Source organism: Leuciscus leuciscus, assembly GCF_965113295.1.
Source record: "Leuciscus leuciscus genome assembly, chromosome: 20".
Classification (NCBI taxonomy): Eukaryota; Metazoa; Chordata; class Actinopteri; order Cypriniformes; family Leuciscidae; genus Leuciscus; species Leuciscus leuciscus.
In genome coordinates, this window is record NC_138744.1 from 7,815,243 (window position 1) to 7,837,924 (window position 22,682).

At 37.7% G+C, this 22,682-nt stretch overlaps 1 long non-coding RNA gene across 1 annotated transcript; it reads right to left on the minus strand.

Moving 5' to 3' along the window:
* Positions 1 to 8,397: 8,397 nt before the first annotated feature.
* LOC309483754 lies at positions 8,398 to 16,898 on the minus strand. Its single transcript, XR_014200641.1, has 3 exons — positions 16,757 to 16,898; positions 14,407 to 14,560; positions 8,398 to 11,342 (listed from the first exon to the last, which is right to left on the minus strand). It is a non-coding gene; the product is annotated as an uncharacterized lncRNA (long non-coding RNA).
* Between the last annotated feature and the right edge of the window lie 5,784 nt (positions 16,899 to 22,682).

Below are 22,682 nucleotides of genomic sequence, written 5' to 3' on the forward strand. Positions count from 1 at the left end.
TGATACTAAAATAACACTCCTGACTCGCGAGTCATTTTTCAGTTATGTCCGAATATGTTGGGTTCTAAAATTTTTATTTATTGACTGGTTGTTCATATGTAATTAAAAGTTTGTAGTATTTAATTAATAAAGGTATTCTGAAGAAGAAAAAAAAAAAAAAAAAAATATATATATATATATATATATAAAATGCAAAAATATTATTTGTTATTGATTAGCATATGCAATTTTAATTTAATTATATCGACTTACTGTTTGGAACTGTAAGCCTGTATCAACTTTTTTTGGGGGGGGGGGGGACTCATAAAATATTCTGAACATAATATGATACAAATACAATCACTAGAGTGACAAAGAATTCGAAAAATACTAAATACAACAAAAAAATGCATTAGTTTAAATAAATTAATGCAAATGTTTCACCATATTTGCATGTTTCTTTTTTATGAAAGAAATTAAGGAGCAGAGAAAATCCTAATGTCTACGAGTAACAGTACAATTGACAACAGTACAACGGCCACAGAGTGACACAAACTATCCTCTCTGCAGAGCAGTTCTATCATGCAGAGCGCGGACACTGCGGTGGAAAGAATGAGAGGTCACTGAACCCTGCCCTCCTCTATACGGCCTGTCCTCTGCCCACTCCTTCAAGGCGGATCGATAGAGGGATTGTTCGGACACACAAGTGACTGTTTCAGTCTTGTTCTGACCTTTCAACCTGGCCTCCCCCCACCCCGCAACCCATCTGTCTCCTCCAGTGCATACAATGCTCATTTTCAGATCTGACATTTAGCTACTGTAAAAGAGGGGGATGGGGACTCTCCTTTTTGGGGGATCTGGATCAGTTTAGTGTCTTTTCTGACACGCTGTGTCTCTTTAGTTTTCTGTAGATGCATTACGCTGTTTGAGACATGATTGTGTTTCTTGCATGCAGTGGTCAGATACTTCCTGTAATTTTACCATTTGCAGACAATGTGAATTTTATTTCATATTTATTTTTTATATATGTATTATAATATAACAATATCATTCTATTCTTTTTTATTTTACCTAAAATAGCTATTTATATAATAGCATATTTGTCAAATTTTACTGTTTTTTTTTTAAATACTAAAGATTAAAAGATTATTTAAAGATTATTTTTCTGATATGCTCAAGATTATTTTTGTTATCCTTAAATACCCAATAACTGATTTTAAATTGTTTTTATTTTATTTAATAATGATTAATATACATATTTTAATTATATATTAAACTATTATAATGATTCTCAAGTTCAAGTGAGATTTATTGTCATTCTGCTGTATGTGGAGACAGTGAAAGGAATGAAATGTCGTGCCTCACAGGACCATGGTGCTACATAAACATAAACATAGACATATAAACACATAAAACAAGAAAACATTGGCTAACCCATATAAATCTACATATCCAGCTTTATAAAACTATATTACTATATAATCTGTATAAACCTACACATAACCTATTGAAATAAGAAATCTGACTATACATATAGTTCACATAAAAATGTAGAAATATGGTTAGATTTACACATGAAGCAGTTATACAGAAGACAGTGCAAAGAGACATTCAGGGCAAAAATGGTGCAAACAGGGATAGTGCAAGATAAAAGAAAAAGTCAAGTGTCCAGTGCACATATAGGGAGAAATGAGAGTATTACCGAAGATGGACTCATTCACCTATGCATAGCCTAGTCTCACTCGTATAGAATTGCACATAAGAATTGTAAATACATTTTGAAGTGAACAGTTATGGGGAACAATTGCAGCAAGAGGGTAAGTGTGCGGTATAGGGTGGGAGTGGGAGGGGGGTGTTGACGTGTTTCTGGTTTAGGATGTATAGGGGGGATTGGGCTCTCACAGCCTGGGTGAAGAAGCCGTTGAGCAGACTGACAGAGCGGGCTCTGTGCATGGAAAATGTCCAGACTAGAGGGAAAAGGGAGACCGATGATCTTTGCAGCTGTGGTATTGCAGTCTACAACGCTGCAGTTCTCACACCTGACAGTGATGCAGCTGGTCAGCACATTCTGAATGGTGTCCCTGTAGAATGCGGTGAGGATGGGTGAGGGAGACGTGCTCTTTTCAGTCGGCGCAGGAGTGGAGGCGCTGCTGGGCCTTCTTGGAGAGGGGTGTAGTGTTGGTGGTCCAGGTGAGATCTGTGATGTGCTCCCACAGGAATTCAGTGCTAACAGACTCTCTCCGCTACGGTGGTCGAGAGAGCTCAATGCGCTGCGACTGAAGAAAACGCATGCAAATAGAAAAAACACCAGCCAATTAAGAAAACATCTTCATCAGTTCGACAACACATGTGCTGCAAATATTCACAACGCAACCATGCAGAAACAAGCTGCAAATACTCCCAATGCAACCAAATACAGAAACACGCTGCAAATACTCACAACACAACCAAATACAGAAACACGCTGCAAATACTCACAACACAACCAAATACAGAAACACGCTGCAAATACTCACAACGCAACCAAATACAGAAACACGCATCAAATAGCACAAAGCTCAACGCGCTGCAATGCAAGAAAACGCATGCAAATAGAAAAAACTCCAGGAAACTAAGAAAATATCTTTATCAGTTTTGACAATACACAATGAAAATACTCATGACGCAACCAATTAGAGAAAAACGCTGCAAATAGCAAAAGGTTCAACATACTGCAACGGAAGAAAACATGCAAATAGAAAAAACACCAGCAAATTAAGGAAACATCATCAGTTTGACAACATGTGCTGCAAATACTCACAACGCAAGCAAATACAGAAACACACTGCAAATACTCAAACAAGTGACGAACCTGGCTGAGACACGCTTATTGTTTAATGTCTACTCGTCAGTGGTGTTGTTGATGACCTGAAAGGGGAGTATTTTGTTTATTTTCACTCCCTGATCGTATGTGGGTTGTGAGTATTTGCAGCATGTTTCTGTGTTTTGGTTGCATTGTGAGTATTTGCAGTGTGTTTCTGTATTTGCTTGCGTTGTGAGTATTTGCAGTGTGTTTCTGTATTTGCTTACGTTGTGAGTATTTGCAGCTTGGTTGCGTTGTGAGTATTTGCAGCGTGTTTCTGTATTTGCTTGCGTTGTGAGTATTTGCAGCGTGTTTCTGTATTTGCTTACGTTGTGAGTATTTGCAGCTTGGTTGCGTTGTGAGTATTTGCAGCGTGTTTCTGTATTTGGTTGCGTTGTGAGTATTTGCAGCGTGTTTCTGTATTTGGTTGCATTGTGAGTATTTGCAGTGTGTTTCTGTATTTGCTTGCGTTGTGAGTATTTGCAGCGTGTTTCTGTATTTGCTTACGTTGTGAGTATTTGCAGCTTGGTTGCGTTGTGAGTATTTGCAGCGTGTTTCTGTATTTGGTTGCGTTTCTGTATTTGGTTGCGTTGTGAGTATTTGCAGCGTGTTTCTGTATTTGGTTGCGTTGTGAGTATTTGCAGCGTGTTTCTGTATTTGGTTGCATTGTGAGTATTTGCAGCATGTTTCTGTATTTGGTTGCGTTGTGAGTATTTGCACCGTGTTTCTGTATTTGGTTGCATTGTGAGTATTTGCACCGTGTTTCTGTATTTGGTTGCATTGTGAGTATTTGCAGCGTGTTTCTGTATTTGGTTGCGTTGTGAGTATTTGCAGCGTGTTTCTGTATTTGGTTGCGTTGTGAGTATTTGCAGTGTGTTTCTGTATTTGGTTGTGTTGTGCTATTTGCATGCATTTTCGCAGCGCGTTGAGCTCTCTCAGTCACCATACTCCACAGTTGAGCTTTCAATGGTGGTAGGAGGTCAATTTCGTTCATCACAACCTCCTTTGTCTCCCACATTGAAGGGGACAGGTTGTTTGCACCACACCATTCAACCAGTTGGTTCACTTTCTCTCTGTAGAGTGTTTCATTCTTGTTGTTGTTGATGAGGTCTACCACAGTTGTGCCATCTGCAAACTTGATGTGGTTGGAGCTGAAGTTGGCAGTGCAGTTGTGAGTGTGAAGAGCAGCGGACTGAGCACACAACCTTGTGGGGCACCTGTGCCAAAGATCATATTACTTATGAATGGATGAAAGTGCATAAGTCCCACCTTCTAAATTCACGAGTTCAGACTTACAAATAATTGGATAGAGTAAAAGCTATATGCGTATTTGGCGTGCTGTCCGAGGAGAGGGCTCCGAGCTCGGAATTTGGCCCGAACCCAGAGTACTCCATCCAGGTTGTAATAGGAATAGTTAGACCTAGAAGTGAGGAGATGGGGCGGTGGAGGGATGCTGATAAACTGTCAACGAACTAAGGTAAGTCTGCTGTGTGTATACCTCTTCCTCTCGTGTTAATTAAACGTGCTCCTCCCGAACTTTGTTCATCAAACATCATTAAAACAACCAATTGTTGATTGGTAAAGTCATTGCGTCACTGCAGCTACCGTTAGAAACTATAAAAACATATAAGAAACAATAAAAAATATAAGAAACTATAAAAAACATAAAAGCAGTAAGTGTTTTGAGATGCATGTTTAGAACCGCACATGCGCATTGGCTGATCTAGCCTGAAAAATAAGTTTTTTTTTAATGCTATTTAAGATTAAGAAATAATTTTTGGGACAGTTGATGTCAGATTTTGTTTCTGATATGAAATGTTATTTAATTGTAAGTTCTGCAAGCAGATTTTTTCAGATTTCTGGATTCCCCCATTCAAGATAGGACTTGGTCTTGTATACCAGGAATAGCTGTCCGGGGGCGTTGCAAATATGGCTGTCAAGTGTACAGACTTTCTTTGAAAGGCACTTCGCCTCTGCTCAGTGTAGTGCTAGAGATGTTGCAGCCAATAGTAATACCAATAGTAATAGTAAAGTTAGTAAATATTAAAGTTACCTTTAAATACCATTATTGAGTGCTTTAGAGTTACAAATTATTTATATACAAAATACAAAATTGAAAAATGAAATCTCGCAATCAGGCAGGATGTAAATTTGGCAAACAATTTGGATTTTTTTTATTTTTATTTTTTTGTCTTGTTCTGTCAGATTGGAGCTGTACTTCTTGAATACAGCTGTTTGGCTGCATTACATGGACAAGTTTTGCTTAAACACCACTTTTAACTCAGTGACCAACCTAGTTTACCATTTCCCATGGAATGACTGCTCATGATTTGTGCCATTAACACACTTTCCATTGTCTCGTCTTTCTTTTCATCCCATCCTTCCCTCTTTCACATGCCTCACCCGTTCCTTCCTCACTGCCAATGCATCTTTTTCCCCTCTTTTGTCTTGTTCTCTATGTTAATGTTTCATAAGGTTGTATCATGCTGTGCTGGCACTGCCTTGAAAGACTCTGAGCTTGCATAATGTGAAGCTGGAACAGCTGCCAAAGGGTGTTTAGTCTGTTTCTCTCTCTCTCTTTCTATGTCACTCTCCCCCTCCTCAAGATGTAATGGGGAAAATGCAACAAAAATTAGCAGCTCCTGGGTCAAAGGACACATTAACTCAACCAGTTGGAGGGATTTACCCATTACACCTTCACAAATCAAAACACAGTCACTGGCTTTTTTATCTAAATGATCAAGTGAAACTGTTTTTGTCATTTTCATATTCCCACTGCTCTTGTTTGCTTCCAGCCAAACATGCAATTCTTTTAAATCAGAACAGAATTTCAAAATCTCTGGGATGTGGCTCAATCCTGCATTCCTCTGGAATTGAGTTACTGTGTCTTGTAGCAGCTGGGTATTGATGTATTATTTCTTGTAACATCTTTTGTCTCTGACAGAAGTGAGTTATGTCGTGGCAATCGTTTTTGTTTCTGTGGCTGCATAGAATCTTCTACAAAGCAACATCATTCACACATTTCTACAAATCCCACTTGCCTTATGTTTGTTTATTAAATATTTTGGCTAGCTAAAATGTGCTTGCTAGGGCTCATATATATATACACACACAAACATTTCAGTATTTTGAGAGCATATAGGGAGATCGACTCAATTATGTCATTTGCAGTGCTTCGTGGGAGAGGGGGCGGAGCTAAAGAGCTTTTTCACCTCACTGATTGGTGTAATTTTCTGTGCAGCATCATGGGTAATGTAGTTTTTTACTTGGAAATCTGCTGTTAAAATCGATTATTTGAAAAAAATAAGCTGAAATAACGCGGACTGATGGCTTCAACAACAGAAGCAAGTACCATGGATTAACAACCTCATAGCTCACAGTACGCCTGTCTTTAAAGGTTTAAAAGTTATCTTTCAAAATCAATTTGGCAATGGAGAAAATTAATGGAGTTTTTACTTCCAGGCCATAACGAATCAATCAATGCCCTATGGACAAAATCAGGTTACGCCCTACATGTTTTTTTGTTCAAAAAGCCATTTTACTCAGGCACACATCATAATTTGGAAGAAAAGACAATTCCAAGTTCTGTTTCTTACCGACTTTAGTGGTTAATAACACTTAGCCTGAGTATTAAACTTGTGTGTGACACATCCTGCAGCATTTATACTACAGACATGAATGATATGATACTTCAAATCATGAGGCTAAAAAAACACATAGACTTTGAAGTATGGACCAGAATATCTATTATAGGCTCTTTTGACTGTTGCCAGTAAGCAGCCACCTAAAAACCCACCTCACAAGCCCTAGCAACCCCATAGCAATACATTAAAAACATCCACAACACCCCTGTGTTGTTTTGTACTGGCCACCACCACCCCATTTTCTTTGAAAAATGTCAAAATCTAGTTTGATAAATCTCTTTTGCCTTCAGCTACCAATAAAAGCGAAGCCATCTCAGTTTAAATTGACCGTATCTCAACACATTTCACCATATTTGAGTCTTTTGCAGATTATCCAACACAATCAGAGCAGAAAATGTGAAAAGGCTGCGGACTTCATTCCGGTGAGGGTACACATCATTCTGCTTCATATTCATTGGCACTTCGCACCTGCAGTTTAGTCTAAAGTCTATTTATGGTTGCACTTTGATTTTTCTTCATACTAAATGTGCCTCAGATGGTCTGTCAGCGGAGGCAGTTTAGGCTCAGAGGAGATGCTTCTGGAAGTCTCGGAAGGTCTGTGATGTCCCTGATTGGTCAAGCACTACGTCTGGAGATATATACTATATATATATATACAGTATATATACATACAGTACAGGCCAAAAGTTTGGACACATTCATATTTTTTATGTTTTTGAAAGAGGTTTCTTCTGCTCATCAAGCCTGCATTTATTTGATCAAAAATACAGAAAAAAAATGTAATATTGTGATATATTATCACAATTTAAAATAATTGTTTTTTATTTTTTAGTAGGCCTATACTTTAAATTATCATTTATTTCTGTGATGCAAAGCTGAATTTTCAGGATCATTACTCCAGTCTATCACATGATCCTTTAGAAATCATTCTAATATGATGATTCATTATCAAAGTTGGAAACAGTTCTGCTGCTTAATATTTTTTCATAACCTGTGATACTTTTTTAGGATACTTTGATGAATAAAAAAAATTAATAAAAAAAAGCAAATGTTTTAAAAATAGAAATCTTTTGTAACAACAATACTGGTCAGTAATTTGTGGTCAGTAATTGTTTTTCTTTCTTTTTTTGAAATAAATCAATACTTTTATTCAGCAAGGATGTGTTAAATTGATAAAAAGTGATAGTAAAGAAGATTTATATTATTAGAAAATATTTTTTATTTTGAATAAATGCAGTTCTTTTTAACCTTTTATTCATCAAATATATTAAGCAGCAGAACTGTTTCCAACACTCATAATAAATCAGAATATTAGAATGATTTCTAAAGGATCATGTGATAGACTGGATGTCACATGTGACACTGAAGACTGGAGTAATGATGCTGAAAATTCAGCTTTGCATCACAGAAATAAATTATAATTTAAAGTATAATAAATTGAAAACCAATTATTTTAAATTGTAATAATATATCACAATATCACATTTGTTTTCCGTATTTTTGATCAAATAAATGCAGGCTTGATGAGCAGAAGAAACCTCTTTCAAAAACTAAAAAAATAGTAATGTGTCCAAACTTTTGGCCTTTACTGTATATATATATATATATATATATATATATATATATATATATATATATATATATATATATATATATATATATATATATATAGCCTATATATATATATACTGTGTACATATATATACACACACACACACACACACATATCCTATAACTCTCCATGAGGTACTGTAGCTACACATTTAGTATGAAGTAAAATCAAAATACAACCAATGAATAAAACTGTATTTTGCACATCATCACAGTACAAAAGTTGATGATGCTGAAAGTGATTGGTTCTTTTTACTAAAGGGCGGGGCTTACTTTTAGCTGGCTTTTATTTCTCCCATTTATTTGTCTCTAAAGAGTTTTGTTTCCTCCCCTTTATACTGCCAATACATTTGTTACAGTATTGGTTCTATGTATTGCATAACAGTAAATGAAAAGTACATTGTTTTTGTAGTACTCTATTTTGAAATTGTTTTTCCAATGCCTTTTTGTTTTTGCTAGCTCTGTTCCATGTCTCTTAAAAAGAGCTATGCTGTTTTGCGCTGTGAAACGATATTCAAGGGTCTCTGTGTTTTTGTTAGTAACGGAGACAGATGGGATGGTGTCAAGTTTCATTTTATTATAACACTCTCTGCCTCTCTCCCTTTAATGCAAACTGACAATCACATACCTCTCAAAGACAACGGATGACACAACAGGCTCTCAGCCTTCGCAGTAAAAGCCAAGTCTCCATCTCAATTCCTAAGCGCCAGATCGATTACCTCAGCGCTATGGAAACCGTTTACGAAGGATCTCATCCCTCATTACAAAGCACAGACCTGAGAGTCAAGCCTCTCAAGAGTAACGACCTTCATAAAGGAGAGAAACCAAAAGCTGAGGGATTGATCAGGCCCTGGAAGGTTGAAGCATTCATCAAGATGACAGCCGCTAGGTGTCTGGCTGAACGGAGGACAGGACATCATCGAACGAAAGTTTTCTTACCTTAATACATTAAAAGGATAGTTTACCCCAAAATGAAAATTCTTCATTTACTCATCCTCAAGTTGTTCCGAACCTGTATGAATTTCTTTCTTCTGCTGAACACAAAAGAAGATATTTTGAAGAATGTTGGTAACCAGACGTCCAGTTGATGGACCCTATTGACTTGCGTTGTATTTTTTTCCACTACAGAAGTCACTTTAAACTATATGTTATAATAGCCTATATATATGTTATTTATATTTTATTTATTTATATATTATATTATACATATTTTATAATTATAAATATTTTATATAATTTTTGTATTTATATATTTATCGAATTATAATACAATTTTATTTGATGATTTAATTATTTAACATTTTGTTGATTAATTAACCCAGAAGAAAATATTGTCGCTCAAGTGTATAGGTGGCTTAAAGGTAATATAATTGCATTAAAGGTACAATATGCAAGAATTTTTTGCCGCTAGAGGGCGCTACATTCCAAACAACAACAACGGCGTAGCTTGATGACGATGTGAAGGAGCGTGGAATGATGGGAACTGTTGTTTTAAACTCCACCGTGGATGTAAATCAGTCAGACAAGAATCGAAAAATCATGTTTATGGATGAGGCTAGGTTCTATTTTTATAAATGTTGCGTTTAATGACATGCTTTTTGTGGCGAGGGGGGCGTGGCGAGGGGGGCGGGCGTGGCTCAGCGCGGCCTGTAACGGGAGAGAGAAAAGACGAGCAAGTAGGTCAAGTGCAAATGACGAACACCTGTGTCTTATTGCAGTATTATTGGCGTGGAGAGACCGCTTATAAGCCGCGCTGGAACGAGAGAGAGACTGGAGAGAAAATTGGACGCAGAGGAAGAAAAACGGTGGATCCGAGCTCTCATTTTTGAACTGTTTTGTGCCGTCGCGGTTGCCACGGTGAATGCGCGTTGTGCGCGGCTTTTGTTTGTTTTGTTTTGCTTTATTTTAATAAAGTATGAGTCCCAGTCACGCCGATCCCTGTCTTCTTCCTTCCTGACTCTTAAACCTCATCACACTTTTATTTCATTAAAATGAATTAACCGCAAGAAAAGTAAGGTTTAATACTAAATTGGTTATCATAGAGGTTACTGTATTTGTCGAATTCATTGTTGTGATAACGCTGCGCAGTTTTACGTGTTCTAAACAATTGTTGTAAAAGTACATTCGAACATGCCCACATCATTTGCCAAAATACTGATTAATCTTTATGTATAACACATGCTATGTTTATTTACATGGCCATAAACACCAGACGTGATAAACAATGTCAATAAACTAAACACAAACCTAAAGCAATAATACTTTCCTTACATAAACATAACTATTACCGAATGCTACATTTGGAAAATATAAAATTAAGCATGCTTTGTCGACAGAACCAGCTGCAATCGGTAAAGAATAATTGTGTTCCGTAACGACTGCAAGAAACAAGCTAAAGTTTGTAGCTTGATAGACGCTACAACTAGGCCTACAACTTCCGCATTTGTCCAGGACTCCACGCAGTACGAGCGGAAACCGAGGGTAACGCGGATATGACGCAATTGACTGGCGACTCCCAGCTCACCCCTGCTCTAACGCCCCGTTTCCTTGGTTAAAATCGCAATTTTCTCACGATTTAAAAATAGTTGGAAACATTTGGGATATTGTAAGTAATCAACTTAAAAAAATATATATCACTGGCCTTGAGATTTTGGGATATTTTAATGCAAAATTCTTACATATTGTACCTTTAATTTTATATAAAAGCTTGCAATCCAAATTATTTGTAAAACAAAAACATTCATGCCAAGCAATGCATTACCCAAAACTTAGGGTTATGTGAGTTCACAATCTTTCTCTTTTCTTTTTTTTTTTTGTCTTTTTTTTTTTGTCATTTATGATCCAAGTTGATATCCTCTTCACTCTTCTTTCTGTCTTTTTCCACCAACGTTTTCCAGGAGCTTTAGTGGGAATATCACACAGACAGTTTTTTTCTCTTGTTTCCATTCCCCCTTTCAAGATATGACGAACTCCGCAGCAGAGAGGTTGCCATGGCGTCCTCCGACAACAGGCACAAACAGTGGCAGCAGCATGTAGTGTGTGTAGATCCAACACAAGAGTGGCAGCAGCATGTAGTGTGTGTAGATCCAACACACCAGTGGCAGCAGCATGTAGTGTGTGAGTCTGGAAGTCAATCCAGGTGGGGACACTACCCTTAGTTTTTTTGCTCTTCACAGTTGTTGCTCGTCAGTTTGTACGATGTGTTCCCAGTGAGATCTTGGGTAAAAACTTGTATACTAATCATTCCAAGATTGTCCGGATTTGCCCTATGACAACAACAACAACAACAAAAACTTTTATAATCACATAAAATGGTGGCAAAGATTGCACTGTGAATTTAGACAAAAAAGTTTTGTACGGATCAGAGATCAGTAATAGCTCTGAGATCCAGGCCCTCCTGAGAGAGGAATGAGTATTTTCCATGCAGGTTAGGCATGCGGTGGGTGTATAGTGAATCAGAGACATATGGGTGGTGGTAGAGAATGGGTGAATTATAGCTTCTTTCAAAGCCATGTTTGTTTTCCTATAGAGCAGGATGGGGCATTACCTCATCCTTGTGTTTTAACTGCACACGGGTCACTGCCGCTCTGTGTGTGTGTGTGTGTGTGTGTGTGTGTGTGTGTGTGTGTGTGTGTGTGTGTGTGTGTGTGTGTGTGTGCGTGGCGCTGTTGTATGAGCACACATGTGTGCTGTTAGGGCATTCCAACGGCTTTCAGCATATTACAGATTATCTCTACAAAGATGCAATGGCCCAATGGGAACGGGCTTTGGGAAGCTTGCTAATAAGCTAACTGATGAATGGAATGTTAAATTGAGTCCACTGACATGTTGAATATTGGCTAAAGCCTGCTGACCGCTTCCATCTTCTGTGGTATGTAATATCCCAGACTCAGCATGGATGCTGGGATGTTAGATCAGAGCCTCGTGTCTCACATACAGTACATGAGAGAAGAGTATTTCTACAGTTCAGTGAAGTTTATCAGTATGACATTTTTAATAAATGCGGTTTTAAGTTACCCTGGTATTCCAGAGTTCTCGCGAGAGCACAAGTTGAATTTGCTCAGCGAGTTACTCTGGTGTCGAATAATACATGCTCATTAAATATGCCCCTCGATCTGAGCTGCACCAATCACATCGGGTTATCTGATATAGGCGGACCCAGAGCCATAGAGAGAAAGAGTTGCGACACTCTTTGATGTCGCCGCTATGGCTGTCACGTGGTTCATGTAAGCCCCAATAGTTCCAAAACATACTCTGGCTGTCATGTTCTTCTATGGGACAGACAGCAGCAATTGCATTATTGAACGGTAAATATAAAATAAAACACACACCCAAGTACTTTTTCAGCTGTTATTGCATTATTGCATTTTGTTAATGTCAGTTTTGCATTTGGAGAGGCAACATTTCACTAGAATATACATTTCCTGAAGAAAATGTGAGTGGTGCTTGCAGTGGCAAAACTTGCCAATCGGTTGCTAGAGTGTGGTACATGATTGCATACGAGCCAACAAACATGTCTGTACGGTGTTCTGGTACAAATGAAGACCAGTATAAGCATCGCAAAGGGCCTCTGATACAATATAGATGGCTGAGTTTGAGTGGTGAATGCTGCGCGTCGAGTTGTTCCAGAGGTGACGTAAGTTTATGAAATATCAACCTCTTTTGAATTGTCAACATGTCATTTGTACATGCACAGCGTAATTATTTATATTTTATGTTGGTTTCAACCAATTTTCAAGCACTGCCTGCTAGCTAGTTAGCTAGCGCCAACTCAGCCAACACGTCACATAGTGAAAAGTTAGTATATCCCAAAAATTCAATTAAATAAAAATTGCTATACAGGTGGTAGCGATTCATTACCGAACTAAGATGCTACCTTCACAGCTGGCGAAGTCGCGCTAGCTAACTAGCAAGCAGGCAATGCTAGACAATTGATTGAAACAACCAAGATAAAATATAAATAATTACGCTGTGCATATACGAATGAAGACCAGTATAAGCATCGCAAAGGGCCCCTGATACAATATAGACAGTTGACAATTCAAAAGAGGTCGATATTTCAGCAACTTACCTCTGGAACAACTCGACGCGCAGCAATGTAAGTGAATGGGGTCCAATGCCCAAATGACAGTGTTTGGAACTAATCCGATCTTCAAATCCCGGAAGTAGGCGGTTAAAAGCGCCGCCATTTTTTACAACGGAGGTCTATGGGAGTGTCGCAACTCTTTCTCTCTATGGCTCTGGGCGGGCCAGAGGCGAGCTAAACATATGACGACAGCGTGTGACGTCGAAGTCATTAGTAAACATTGCGAGATGCCTATGGATGAATACCAGTTGTTTGAAACGGCTTTGGCTGCTACAATGAACGAGTTAGACTTGGCTTTTTTATCTAAAACAGGAACAGAAGATGCCGCTCGAATCGTTCCTTTGCAAGAAGGACGTTTTTGCTGTTTTGCCGACCGGATACGGTAAGAGAGTATAATCTACCAGTTAGCTCCGCTGGTAGCTAAGCATATAGGGTTTATTGTTGTGATTGGTCGTAGTGTTAGCCAATTGACTGCAGTGAGATTTTCAAATGCATGCTTGGTGCCGCCCCTCGAGCTGGCCGATTTTCATTAGTCGATGCCAGACCATTAATCTTTTAGACTTAGGTCTGGATTTCCAGGCTAGTTTTTAAGTCCAAGTTTGGACGTAGTTCCTGCTGAAACTGGAAGATGGGGTAGGAAATATAGAAAGACTTGTGACTTATACAGCCTGTTAAAAGTCTGTTGTGTTATATTTTGTTCTGGGTTTTCAAATGGCTTTTCTTGTTAGCCTTTTGTAGCAATATTAGTCTGCTGTAATATCTTATGCTAGGCAAGAACATTGGGCAGGCTGTAATAGGGTTAACTGGCTAACCAGTTAGCATATCCTAAGCTATCGGGTTGCTAATTGAAAACACATATAAAGAGAAAATATTATACTCACCAGTCAGGGACAGAATATCCCAAGGAAGTGTGAGAGTGCACATTTTAAATGTTTTAAATTTAACTTGTGATTTAATTTTTTTTTAGGAGTACACATGCATGTAGATGCTAAGCTAATGTAGTCCATAGTTAACTTGAACTCAAATAAAATGACAAAAAATATATATTTAGATATTAAAAATTGTATTTAAACATTACAAAATAATATTATTATCCTATATATCTGTTAAAAGTTTATTTTGTGTTTTAGGAGTAGAGTTACATGTAGATGCTAATCTAATATAATCCATAGCTAAAATAATAAAATATAAAATATATGCATATTAAATATTATATAAGAATATTCTAATCTTGCAACATTTACTCAATGTATGTCTTGACCCTGGGTTCCAGACGTTAGATTATCACTGCTGTTGCTGCCCTTTAGGACTGCAGTGTCCTGGGACGTCAGAGGGGCCCCTCTCTCTGGCTGTGTTTTAGTTGTATTCGAAGCCAGGCACATCTGGGCCCGATTAGGCCTGTAATGTCACATGGACCATCAGATCATTGTCTCATTCGGCTCACTACGTCCCCACCTCCAACATTTAAACAGTTATTAGTGTTAATCACACGTAATCACAGACATGTTTTACTTAATGCCTTCGGTTGAGTCTTCAAAATGTTATGGCTGGAGAAAAACAGAACATGAGAAAGTCAAGCTCCTTCTAGCTTCTGTTACACAAGCTAAATGCACCGTTTATGGAAGCAATGAAAAATATTTTTCATAGACTGTCCTGTTACAATATGATTTTTTTATTTTTTATACTCATGTGTATAAATCAATGTAGTTAGTAGGCGGTTAGCAGAAACTTTAATAAAAAAAATAAAAATTGTTGATTGGACCAAATACCTCACCAAATCACATCTTCACTTGCTCTTTTTGCTTTCATAGACATTTTGTTCATAAAGGAATACATACATATACATAAATACATTACATACATTTTAGGATCAGGTGCTCTTGTATTAAATTCTGCATATAATCTTGCTCACATAGAATCAACTGTGCAGGAGGAGGTTGTTTCAGGCCTCAGGGTCTCTCCAGCATGTATTGACGTAGCTGTGTACACATTACACTCTCAATGGTCCCGGCCTGCCAAACCTCATTTTGTCACTATCTCTCGGCCCCCGCTGAGAGTGATGTTTTCCAACAGCAAAAAAAAACTCAATTAGCAGGGTGAGTCTCCCAGACAACCACAGGAATCACCTGATCATTAAGAACTGACACTAATTAAAGCAGATTTGTCTTCCTAAATTGAGCTGGAGATTTTTGGTCTCACCTCAGCTTTGTGAGTTGAAATTTAAAAGGTCAGAGGTCGGAAAAAGGATTTCAGACATCCAGCTTCTTGGTCTCTCTCTCTCTCTCTCTCTCTCTCTCTCTCTCTCTTTCTCTCTCATTTTCTTCCTCTTTTTTTACTACCTTTCCGGTGTAAAAGGAATTCACATCTGCCCGTGTAGCAGTTATGTTACGCTCTAAACATGCGTACAGTCTAGACTGCGGTGGTTGTGCCTGTTCAAGAAAGGCTCATAAAAACAGATTTGGAGAGTTCTGGCTTATATTTTAGTCAATTCCCTATGTGCTGGCCTCGAAAGTTCATTACAATCACATTTTTTCTGTCTGTGCTTCTTAGAGGATGCTTAGCTAGCTCAGAGACTTTGGGTGGTTGCCAGGGTGTTGCTATGGAGTGCTGGGAATTTTCATTGTTTATTTCACTCCATTTGTCTTTGTTTGCCTGTTCCTGAATTTGGCAGTTTATGCATTAGTGGTGTTTTTTTTTTTCTTTCAGGAATAACTATTTCTGCATGTTGCAAACATATAGCAGTAGGTGGCTACAAGTAACTGTCTTTATGAGTGAGTCATTAAATCGAGTTGTTCAAAAACAAGTTTTGGAGTCTTTATGAGGGAGTCATTGAATCATTTACTCAGGCTGTGTTTTAGTCCACTTTTTTATGCCCTTCCCTTACTAACTTCCCTCCTTCTTCTTCACGAGTGCCCACTACTGGCGGAACCCTTGCACTGGGTTTGAATGGAACCGTGTTGCATTGTGGTCTATGAGTCTGCCTGAAGTGTAGACTCGTAGACTCGCTCCCTCGGTTAAAATTGAGGGGTCGAGGGTCTGTACAAATAAACTTCCCTCGTCCACTTGATGAAGTTGAATGCACTTCAAAATGGCGGCAGGGATTCCCCCGAGGGGAAGTACTAAGAGAATTTCAGAGTGTATGTCTTAAAGTTAAATGTAGCCCCAGAAATTTTTCTCACAAATACTGATTAATTCACAAACGACATGCTACAAACAACAATTGAAAGCCTATCAATTGAAATATGTGTCTGAAATGTACGTTTCTCAATGTTAATGTGTTTTTTGAACTCGCAGTTGCAGTCTGCAGAATATATTCCTATATTCAGAACAACAACGCTCTCGCTTGCGTGAATGGATAGCATTTCTCAGATATATAGGTCTTGGATGATTTCAATGACAAATGTCTTATGAGATAAATCTTGAGAAATAAAACACATTTTCCTTATGTCTAACCAATTCCAGCAAAAACTGAGATTTTTAATAAACCCCATTTGTCATTTTTCTTTCCTACAGGGTCACCTGTACATTCTCAAACAGACAGACACAACACCACTGAGAATTCGCCATGCATGACTGATGCATTAAAACACTCACGTGCATGTCACCTTCTGCCACTTCCGTCAGCATAACCGCAATCACTCTCTGCTGGGCAATAAAAACACAAGTGGAATAAGCTGATTTTAAAACGGCAGTTGTCTGGTGAAAGTATGGACGTGTGAAGTGAAAGAATGAGGAGGGAGGGGAAGAGGAGGCTGTGTGTGTTACATACCAGAGTGGTGAGATCGAGCGTGTAGAGAGGACAAGGATAATTTAGAAACACATACCACTCTGCTCGGCAAACACACGCAATGCACTCGCTCTTGAATTGTAGAGCATTACAATGTTTGAGCTGCTGAGTCGCTGTGCGGCGTTTTGAGACTAAGTGTGTGTGCATTTATATGTGAAGACAAATATATATCCTGCTGAAAAATCCATATTAAGCTGTTGGCTATGTTTTGGAAAATGGTAGTTGGTTTATAGCTAGTATAAGGGTACATTTACACGGCAACGATATACTTAAAACAGAAAAGTTTTTCCTTTGCGTTTTTCGCGTACAGACGACATTGTTAAAACGATCCCCATTCACATGGATCCGCAAAAACTACAAAAAATGCTGTATTATGTAGGGGAGCGCGGGGCTCAACGTAACACGGGGCTAGTTGTTGTAACACACTTGTTTTAAATACTTCCACACATGCTAGGAAGACGAAACTTGGTGTATTTACTAGTTGCCATATCAACACTATATAGAGAAAAAATTGCGCCAAAATTAAAAAAAAATTGGAAGATATCCATAGACATTTATTAAACCATAGCAAAAGGAAATTTCTTACTTAAGTAAATTTTTCATCTCTATTTTTTGTGTTTATTTAAAATTAGACAAATCTGATATTATTTGAATCTCCAATATGTTATTTAACGGTTGATATAGTTCTTTAATGCTTCGCTAACTAGCAGAAGACACTAGCAGGGTTTAAATCCCAGTTGTGCTGGCGGGGTATGTTGTAACACTGCGTTACAATGTGCCCCTATTAGAAATATGCTATTATATTCTATAGTTTTATTCATTTTATTGAGAAAACGTGAGAAAAAGGTGAATAAAGACTGAGAGTCAATGTTCAGAAATTACTAATTATTTATTTGTTTTGAACAATGTTGTATAGCTGTGTTTTCCTGTGTTCGTAGTCAAAACTCAAAAATGAGTTTATATTTAATATAAAAAATTGCCATTATTTTATATGAAAAAGGTTTTTAATTGTATTTTGTTTAGAAAATATTTTAGTTTGTCTTGTATATTTTTTTTATTAGATCGGATAACATTTTAAGCTGTCATATGTCATGTTACAATGTGCCCCTCACATGTTACAATGTACCCCACCTATGGGGCATGTTGTCACATTTCACTTCCATTCTTTCGGGGTATATCCAGAAAAAAGTATATACTGTATTAATAAAACAAAACCACATAATTGTACTAGACATGTGGGAAATTAATGTGGGAAAAAATAAATACTCTGAACCATAAGTAGATTTACACAAACTGAGAAAGTCAAAAAGCGTTACTTTGTGCCCCGCTCTCCCCTATGCCATGCCAGTAGTTGGTGATGTCACTTTGAAAAGAAGCATGCGCATGATGTCACTGTTTTCACAAATTCGTGTTTTTGTAGTTTACACGGAGACGATAATGATATCGTTTTCAAAAACGCACTTTGAAAACTGTTTTAAAGGTTTGCGTTTTCAGGCCCCAAAACACCATTGTTGTGCAAATGAATGGCCAAAACGCATAAAAAGTTTCCCATGTGTCGTGTAAACGATTTTTTTTCTTTGCGTTTTTTTGCGTACAGATGACAACGTTGTCAAAATGATCCTCGCTCACACGGATCCGTTAAAACAATTAAAAACGCTGTATTATGCATGTCAGGCCAGTAGTTGGCGATAGAATACACACGTAATTTGCATGCACATGACATTTTGTAGTTTACAGGGAGAGATCGTTTTTAAAAACTTTCGGGTTGCTATTACTTTGAAACCTGTTTCGAAAAGTTTGCGTTTTCAGGCCCACATACTGCGTTGTCATGTAAATGAACAGCCAAAATGCATAGAAAGCTTTCCGTTTTTAGTTGAAAACCCTGTCGTGTAAAAGCAAAGATGTTTCACTCACCAGCTAATCAACTCAGACTAGCCAGTGATGACCGTCCTGGACCAATTAAAAACCAGCTACAAGTTCAAAAACATAACTGTCAGCTTAATATGGACTTCCAGCTGTGTGCTTATTCCTACAATGTACATACTGTAACCTTTGTCTTGTACATATTGCTGTTTCACTGCTACTTTCACACCTGAATAAATCTTAAGGAGTAACTGAGGTTCTTCACTAATCTAGTAAGAGAGGTTAAATTACTGTAAATAGTAAATATTACTATTTTGACTGTCTGTTAAGACTGTCTGTGGCTTGGATGACTTTAGAAAGCTGTAGTTCAGAACAGATGTTCAAACACTTTATTCTGAGAAAAGCACCACATTCGTAGCTCTATAACATCTCCATAACCAGCCTTTGGCCCCCTCTCTGATCTGTCCCTGTGGACAGATGGTTATTGGGACCATTTTGTCCTGATTTTTAGCTCAGAATTGACCTTCCAATATAAACAAAAGTTAGCCATTTAAGTAGGGCTGGCAATTTACTGCAATTATTTGATAAGTTGAGTTAATTGAGTTAAACTCACATGTCAGTATTTGTGAGAAAAGCCCTAAAATGAACATAAGCGGCTTATGTTCATTTTAGGGCTTTTCTCACAAATACTGACATGTGAGTTTAACTCAATTAACTTAAAGCCTGTCACCTTTAATGGGCTACAAAAAATTGTGATACATTTTTACTGTTATTTTATAATAATTAATCACAGTAAATTAACATGTTGAATTGGCATTCACAATTTAAAGTTAGTACTGGAAAGTACTGTGAAAGGAAATGAATGAGTTTAGAAAATGTGTGAGTTGTATTCAAACTCAACCATCATAGCTGATCTAGGCCAGTGCATTTAGGGTACGTTTACACGACGACAACGATTTTTTATTTGCGTTTTTTGCGTACAGACAACAACGATCTCCTCTCACACGGATCAGCAAAAATGACTATAAACACTGTATTATGCATGCCAGGCCAGTAGTTGGCAGTGTCACTTTGTTAAGCAACTCTACACGCCTATAGACCTTATGCGCCAGAGAAACGAGGGCGCCGCCATCTTTAGAATATTGTCTTCGAACTTCCGTTTTTGCGGTTGCTCTGTTTATTTCTATGGCGCTGCTGTCCAGGAGTAATTTGCTTTTGAAGTGGATTTACGAAAGTTATCATGAGGACTGTAATGTTTAAAGCAGATGACTTAAAGGGGTCATATAATGGTACATGCACTTTTATAAGTTGATTGTTCTGAAATGTGTGTTGGCAGTGCCTGTACACAACCATCATAAAATGATAGAAATCCATCCAGTGTTTTTTTAAAAAAATCTTCTTATGTTTTCCCCCGTCTCAAATCAAGCCGTTCGATTTTGTGACGTCACAAAATCGACGCCCCTCCCACGATTGTTGATTGACAGCAGCGTTTCAACACAGACCCGCCCTCGCTCGTGAGCGAGCTGTCAATCATAGTCCGAGCGGTCATTGTTGATACGCTGGAGCACTGTCTATGAGCAGAATGGCGTCTAAGCGATTGTGGTGTTCTGTTCTTGGGTGTAATAGGAACACAGCATAATTTTGATGTTCCTAAATCCGAACCGCTGAAGACGCAGTAGCTGAGTTTTGTTTTCGAAGGGAACATTCCCCATGATCAACGTCAATGCTTTCATGTTTGCGCAAATCATTTCACACATCAGACTGCTTTATAAAGGAGGGTCAGTATAAAAGCTGGTTTTGCTAAGAAGCTGTTCCTGAAAAAAGGATCGGTACCAACTATTCGTGTTCCTGCTGCACCTCCAGAAGAAGAAGTGAGTGTAACGTTTTATTAACCTTTATATTAATATTTACATTAATCTTTGCAAATCGCTTGCACGCTTCACGATGAATGCGGCTAAGGTTTACACTCAGGTTACATTACGGCATGTTTTCTATGTACGCCGTTCTCAATATAATTCATAATCCCACATTTATAATGAACAACGCGTTATGGTTATTGTGTTATTATTACAAACTGTGTACGCACAGAACAGAGGGGCGGGGTGAGCAAAGCTCATTATCATTTAAAGACACATGCACTTAAACGGCGTGCTGAAAACAGAGCTGTTTTTGACCAGGTAAAATGAGTGTTTTCTTACAATACTAATGAGAATTTTTAATTAAAGTATATTACAAACTTTTAATTTAGACCCTAAAGAATCATATTAGCTTGTACAAAAATGGCATTATATGACCCCTTTAACAAATGTCAGTCGACCGGGAAGATTTTAAAACGAGCAGTTCATTAATAAACACGCAAAATCGCTGTGAAAAAACAGACCGTAAGTCAAAAGTCAACGAGCGCAGTGCTGAAAAGGGGCGGGGCTACATAAGGTCTATAGACCGAACACGTAATATGCATGCGCATGACATCACCGTTTTCACACATTCACGTTTTTGTAGTTTACACGAAGACAATAACGACATCATTCATCATCAAAAACATGCACTTTGAAAGAGTTTGCGTTTTCAGACGTGTAAATGAACGGCCAAAACGCATAAAAAGTTTACGCTTTTAGTTGAAAACGGTGTCGTGTAAACGGCCCCTCAAATGTGACTTTCTAGTTTAAATGCATAAAATAAAGACATGGATCTTTCTTTTTAGGATAGAATACAATCAAATGTTTTGTGTGAATTCATATAACCAAATTACTGTTGCTTTCTCATGGTTTAAGCCTTTATGCAGTTTATCATTGGCTCCAAAATACGAGAATGTATCAACCGAGCAATTACAGGTGAAACTGTATTGTTGACAGACATACTTTCTCTCTTTTCCTCTCTCTTTTAATTTGTTGCTGTTTCTTGCATTCATAGTTTTCTATTCTTTGCCTGAAGATGAAAATCTAACATTTACAGAGGGATAACAAAGAAAGTTGGGCTCTTTTGAATGAAACCAAGCATCCACTCTAATATTTCTCTGCAGTCGCTCCATCAGGAACAATCTATTTCACTCATACGTATGGTGATTTACACCTCTTAATTTTGTTGGTGTTACTGCAGCTGAAAAGAAGCTTTGGACCGCTCAGATTTCCAGATTGTTTAATCTTTTAAGCAAGGCTTTGAAGAGTCAACATAAATTCTGTAGTCGAAGCTTTTCTCGGTTTCCCTCCATTCACAATCCTGTAAGCGCTGAGCAGTGAAGCAGATGGCATTTTATGCTCTCTATTTTTCTTCTGATTGTTTCAACAGCTGAACTTGGAGCCCCTCGTGTTACCGGTGGCTGAGAGGAAAGGTAGAGTTACACTGCAGTCTGTGAGGTTTCTCTCACCCAACTCTGAAATATATGTGCTGATGAATGAACATTGAAAATGCATTCTAGAATCTCAAAAGCTTTGTATTGGGGAATCTAAAATTGATGGCTCTTCTTTGTTTTTTACTCATTTCATTTTATGTTCATTATAAAATCTAAGAGTGAAAAGTGAATTCAACAATTGAACATGAAATTTCAAAATTCAAGAAGCAAGAAAATAGAACCTTTTGTACAGTTTACATCATTGTCACAAATGTATACTTATATGAATAGAGAAAAATAGTGCAGCATCTTAAATAACTATTCGATATATATTCTTGAATATTTCTTTCAATAAATACATTTTATACCTTTCTGTTTAAGTCCAGATAAAAAAAAAAAAAAAATCTACATACTGTATTCACTGTGATATGTTGGGGCAACCAGTTTTCAAACTGAAAGGTTTTATGAATGTGTGTATGTTTCCTTTAACATTGTTTTCCTTTGCATTGCAACACTTTTTATATAGTAATTAGATATAA